This window comes from Apium graveolens, chromosome 10, assembly GCF_009905375.1.
Source record: "Apium graveolens cultivar Ventura chromosome 10, ASM990537v1, whole genome shotgun sequence".
Classification (NCBI taxonomy): Eukaryota; Viridiplantae; Streptophyta; class Magnoliopsida; order Apiales; family Apiaceae; genus Apium; species Apium graveolens.
The window spans coordinates 83,678,555-83,684,630 of NC_133656.1; the positions used below are offsets into that span (position 1 = coordinate 83,678,555).

The 6,076-nt window shown below is 39.6% G+C and overlaps 1 non-coding gene across 1 annotated transcript; it reads right to left on the minus strand.

Moving 5' to 3' along the window:
* Positions 1 to 2,571: 2,571 nt before the first annotated feature.
* Positions 2,572 to 2,678, minus strand: LOC141694239 (small nucleolar RNA R71). Its single transcript, XR_012563560.1, has one exon. It is a non-coding gene; the product is annotated as a small nucleolar RNA R71 (small nucleolar RNA).
* Positions 2,679 to 6,076: the final 3,398 nt, after the last annotated feature.

Sequence of the window (6,076 nt, forward strand, 5' to 3'; positions counted from 1 at the left end):
TTCATACTTTAACCTGTTGCGGTCCGTGGTTGTGTAAAGAAGGGTCAATGCATATAATATTTTATATAAAGGTTTATATATATTGGTGTGTGTGTTGTGAACCCCAAACTTCTGACCCGGGTTTGGTGGGCGTAACAATGAAGACTCATGAACTGGAGATGGAGCAAAGAAGCAAGAGGAAAGGAGCAAGAGCATGACAGTTTGCTCTCAAATTTGAAGAGAAACCAAAGGAGAAAGCCCGGAGAAAAAGTCACTCCAAAGGAAAGGCTATGATTGCAAAGTCTGATACTGAGTCATCTAACTCTAATGATGACTCAAAGTATGATAGTGAATCATATACTGAATGTGATGATGATAATGATGATGATATTGAGCAAATGGCAACTTTGATGGTTAAAAGCTTCAAGAAGATGGTCTACAAGAACTTCAAGAACAAGAACATGAGATTGTCCAGGAAAGGTGTTGAGTGGTATTTATGACACTTTATAATGATCTAATAAGCTTTGGATTGGTACATTTGTACTCAATTTGTTAAGTGTTTTAACGTGTTTTCTAGTATTTTTGCATTTCAGGCATTATCTAGGTAATCAGGTGAATTAACATTGTTTTGGTGTTAATATAGTGTCTAGGTGGTGTTGGAATAAAAGCTCGCGAAGACCGACTCGAATATGCAAGAAAAATGCAGGAAATCAATTTTGGCAGAAGGCTAGCGCGCCCGCGCTGATGAAGCATGTGGCCGTGTCGAAGTACAGGAAGCCAGCGCGCCCGCGCTAATGATGCGCGCGGCCGCACCGTTTTGGGATAATAAAATCCTGATTCTATTGCAATTCTGTTTTCTGGACTCCTGGGCTGTTTGTATAGCTATATATTGATTACTCAAGATCGTTTTTTAAGAAGGAGACTTACCAGAATACAAGGAGAAGATGATAAGAGACCTATAACACAATTCAACAAAGGCTAAGATGATCTAGTTTATTCTTGTGAATCTTTATTTTAAGTTGTAATCTTGGATGCTCGTTTCTTGTTTTGTTTAACCTATACTCTTGTTTGTACTTGATTTTATTTATTCGTTATAAAGAATACATTTTATATATCATGCTTTCATCGGAACCCACGTTGATGATGAGTCCGATTATGGGCTAATCGTTATCGTGGGGTTCTAGCGGATTTATTTATAAATTTCTTTAGTTAAATTGGTTGATGTCTTAGTATGTGATGATTGTATAATATCCTAGTATTGGTTATGCGTATTCGTCTTATGAGCATCGCAAACTTATAAGATAGTGTGTTAATTCTTAATGAATCGAAAGTGAATTTAAGGGTTTAGAACTTGCCATGCTAGCATAGGTTCATGTATTTATTATGCATGATTCGTAGGTAATTTTATCCATCTTACTTGCCCTATGTAATCAAGATAGATAACTTGTGCTTAAGTTGTTATGTTGTCAAATTCTATAGACATATTGGATCTCAGTATAATTAGTGTCTATTCAGCTTCTATCTCTTTTGTGGATGTTTGGTAGTATGGTACTCGCGCAACGAAAGTTGGCGTTTATCAGTTTCGTGTTATCTGATTAGTGTCATCACCATTGCATGCTAAGGGTAAGATCAATAAGGCTATTGGATGAAGTATTTAATGAAGTTAGAATCCCATATTTTTCATAATTATTAATTCAAGCAATCTTATTCTCGTAGTTATAATTATTAGTTTAATTCTTAATTATAAACGTACTCACTTCATTATCGTCTTAGCATTGAATAATAACCATACATTTGGTGCTTAAGTGCATGAATTAATTAGTTAACCAATACAGTCTCTGTGGGAACGAACTAGAAAAGATTATATACTACTTGTGAACTCGTATACTTGCGTGTAATATTAGCGCGTGTTTAGCGATTAACAAGTTTTTGGCGCCGCTGCCCGGGACTGCAGTGTTAATTGATAGTTTATGTGCTTTCCATGAGTGGTCGTTAAAGTTCACTGACTCGGACATTGTTACTTATCTGTTTCCTTATCTTATTTCGGATACTCTAGCGAGGGTGTATGCATACGCGTTCGCGTACTCATAAGAGAACACTGGATAAAGCCGAGGAAGAAGTTATGATAGTTCGGAAGAAAGTTTTTGAGGAAGAAAAGAAGGTAGTAGAAGAAGAGAAAGTCGAAGAACCAGTTGTAGTAGCGATGGAAGATGAAGCAGAAAATCCGAAGGCTTTGATGGACTATTTTCAGCCTAAGATTAATGACATTCAGTCAAGCATCATCAGACCAGCCATCAGGTCTAACACTTTTGAGATCAAGTCAAGCACGATTCAGATGATACAAAACTCAGTTCAGTTTAGGGGTTCTCCTACTGAAGACCCCAACATGCACATCAGGGATTTCATCAAGATCTGCGATACTTTCAAGTTCAATGATGTGACTGAAGACGCATCAAGCTATGTCTGTTCCCATTCTCTCCGAGGGACAAGGCTAAGTGCTGGTTACACTCTCTGCCAGCAGGATCGATCACCACTTGGGAGGATCTTGCCTAAAAGTTTTTCAATAAATTCTTCCCCATGGCGAAGACTACTGCAATTAGGAATGCTCTAACCCAGTTTGCCCAGCAAATAGGGGAATCTCTTTGTGAGGCTTGGGATCGATATAAGGAGATGCTAATAAAGTGCCCACACCATGGCATGCCTGATTGGATGATTATTAATTGCTTCTACAATAGATTGGGTGCTACTTCTAGACCCATACTTGATACAGCATCAAGAGGAGCCTTGTGGGCTAAGAGCTACGATGAAGCTTATGAACTTATTGAACTGATGGCTGCTAATGAGTACTAGGATCCTTCCCAAAGACTGTCTGAGGGAAAAGTCACAGGAATTCTGGAGTTGGATGCAGCTACTGCTATCGCTCCCCAACTTAAAGCTTTGACGATGAAGGTGGACATTTTGGCTAATTATGTAGTAAATCAAATTGCAAGTGTCTGTGAGCTTTGTGCTGGTGCCCATGAGACTGATCAGTGCACAATTTACAGTGAATCAGCTCTATTTGTGAGCAACTTCCAGCGATCGCAGCAACCAGCGCCAGCCATCTATCATCCCAACAACTACAATCATCCTAATTTCAGTTGGAGCAATGCTCAGAATACGGTCCAACAACCTTATCAGTAGTACCCAGCTAAACAATACAACCCCTATGGGTTTCAACAACCATAATATGCACTTAGACAGCAACTCCAGCTACAACAAGCCAATAAAAAATCTGAATTAGAGGAGTTGAAGCTTATGTGCAAGAGTCAAGTTATTTCTATCAAGACCTTAGAAAATCAAATTGGTCAAATTTCCAATGCCTTGCTAAATCGTCAGCCTGGTACATTACCTAGTGACATTGAAGTGCCAGGAAAGAGGGAAGGAGCAGGTAAAGGCAATCACTTTAAGGTCTGGAAAGGTTGTGAATCCCGAACAAACTCAAGAGTTGACTAAAGAAATTGGTGTTGAGAATGAAGTAGTGCAGCAGGACAAAGAAGTGAAACCAAGCAAGACTATTGTTGAGCACACTCCTCCTGAGGGTAATACAGGGGAGAAATAGATCTATCCTCCACCGCCTTTTCCCAAGCGGCTGCAGAAGAAAAGGCTGGGCAAGTAATTTGAGAAGTTTCTGGAGGTGTTCAAGAAACATCATATCAACATACCTTACGCTGAGGCTCTTGAGCAGATGCCTATTTATGCAAAGTTTATGAAAGGTATTCTTTCTCGGAAGGTGAAGCTAGATATTTTAGAGACAGTCGCTCTCACGGAGGAATACAGTGCTGTGCTGCAACAGAAGTTGCCTCCGAATCTTAAAGATCCAGGAAGCTTCACTATTCCATGTACTATTGGAAAAGTATCTTTTGATAGATGCTTATGTGACTTGGGAGCTAGCATCAATCTGAAGCCTTTGTCAATTTTCAAGCAGTTGGACTCACCTGATCCCAACCCGACTTATATGACCTTGCAATTGGCCGACCGTTCTATTACATATCCGCGAGGTATTGTGGAGGATGTCTTGGTCAAGGTTGATAAACTCATCTTTCCTGTTGATTTCGTAATTCTTGATTTCAAGGAGGATAAGAAGATTCCCATAATCTTGGGAAGACCTTTCCTGGCGACTGGCCGAACCTTGATAGATGTGCAGAATGGTGAGCTTACCATGCGAGTGCTGGATTAGGATGTAACTTTTAATGTGTTCAATGCTATGAAATTTCCTATAGAAATTGAGGAGTGCTTAAAGGTGGAGTTGGTCGATTCTGTGGTCACATCGGAACTTGATCAATTGCTAAGGTCTGATGCCTTGGAAAAAGCCTTATTGAGGAATTCAGATAGTGAAGATGATGAAGGGAAAGAACAATTGCAATATTTGAATGCTTCTCCCTGGAAAAGGAAAATTGATATGCCTTTTGAATCTCTTGGAATGAAGGAATTAAACAAAGCTCCTAAACGCCTCAAGCCTTCTATTGAGGAAGCTCCTACTCTTGAGCTTAAGCCTTTACCTGAACATTTGAGGTATGCGTTTTTAGGTGATACATCTACTCTGCCTGTTATTATTGCATCTGACCTTTCAGGGAGTGATGAGGAAAAGCTTTTAAGGATTCTGAGAGAGTTCAAGTCGGAAATTGGATGGACTATAGCAGATATAAAGGGAATCAACCCTTCTTATTGTATGCATAAAATTCTGCTAGAGGAAGATAGCAAACCTACGGTCGAGCAGCAAAGAAGATTTAATCCTATCATGAAGGAAGTATTGAAGAAATAAATTCTTAAGTGGCTAGATGCATGGATCATCTACCCTATTTCTGACAGTTCATGGTTAAGACCGGTTCAATGTGTGCCGAAGAAAGGAGGAATTACTGTGGTAGCAAGTGAGAAGAATGAGCTTATTCCTATAAGGACAGTCACAGGGTGAAGATTTTGCATGGACTACCGGAAGCTAAACAAAGCCACTAGAAAGGATCACTTTCCTTTGCCATTCATTGATCAGATGCTCGACAGGTTGGCTGGTCATGAGTACTATTGTCATCAGATTTGTATCACTCCAGAAGATCAGCAGAAGACTACCTTCACTTGTCCATTTGGTACTTTCACCTTCAGATGAGTTTCTTTTGGTCTGTGTGGTGCGTCAACCACATTTCAGAGATGTATAATGGCAATTTTTTATGACATGATTGGCCAGAATATGGAGGTGTTCATGGACGACTTCTCAGTCTTTGGCAATTCTTTTGATGAATGCTTGCAAAATCTGGGACATGTTCTCAAGAGGTGTGTTGAGACCAATCTGGTTCTCAACTGGGAGAAATTTCACTTTATGGTGCGTAGGGGCATTATTATCGGGCATAAAGTTTCCAGTAAAGGGCTAGAGGTGGACAAGGTCAAGGTGGGGGGTCATTGAGAATCTTCCTCCACCCATTTCTGTAAAGGGAATTCACAGTTTTCTTGGTCATGCGGGTTTCTACAGGCGTTTCATCAAGGATTTCTCGAAAATTTTAAAGCCTTTGTGCAGTCTGTTAGAGAAAGATGTTCCTTTCAAGTTTGATGATGAGTGCCTTGCAGCTTTTGAGACATTGAAGAAGAGTTTAATCACGGCACCGGTCATAACTACACCTGATTGGAATGAGCCTTTTGAGATGATGTGCGATGCAAGTAACTATGAAGTTGGAGTAGTTCTTGGGCAGAGGAAGAACAACATATTTCATGTGGTCTACTATACTAGTAAGACCCTAAATGATGCCCAACTGAATTATACTACTATGAAGAAAGAGCTTTTGGATATTGTCTATGGTTTTGAGAAATTTTGATCTTATCTACTTGGGACTAAGGTGACAGTTTTCACTGATCACGATGCAATTCGATATCCCATCTCAAAAAGGAGTCGAAGCCTAGATTGATTAGATGGATTCTTTTGCTCCAAGAATTTGAACTAGAGATCAAGGACAGAAAAGGAACTGAAAATCAAGTTGCTGATCATCTTTCACGTTTAGAAAATCCTAATGCTACTTCATTGGATAAGACATTGATAAATGAGTCTTTTCCCGATGAGCAATTATTTGGAGTG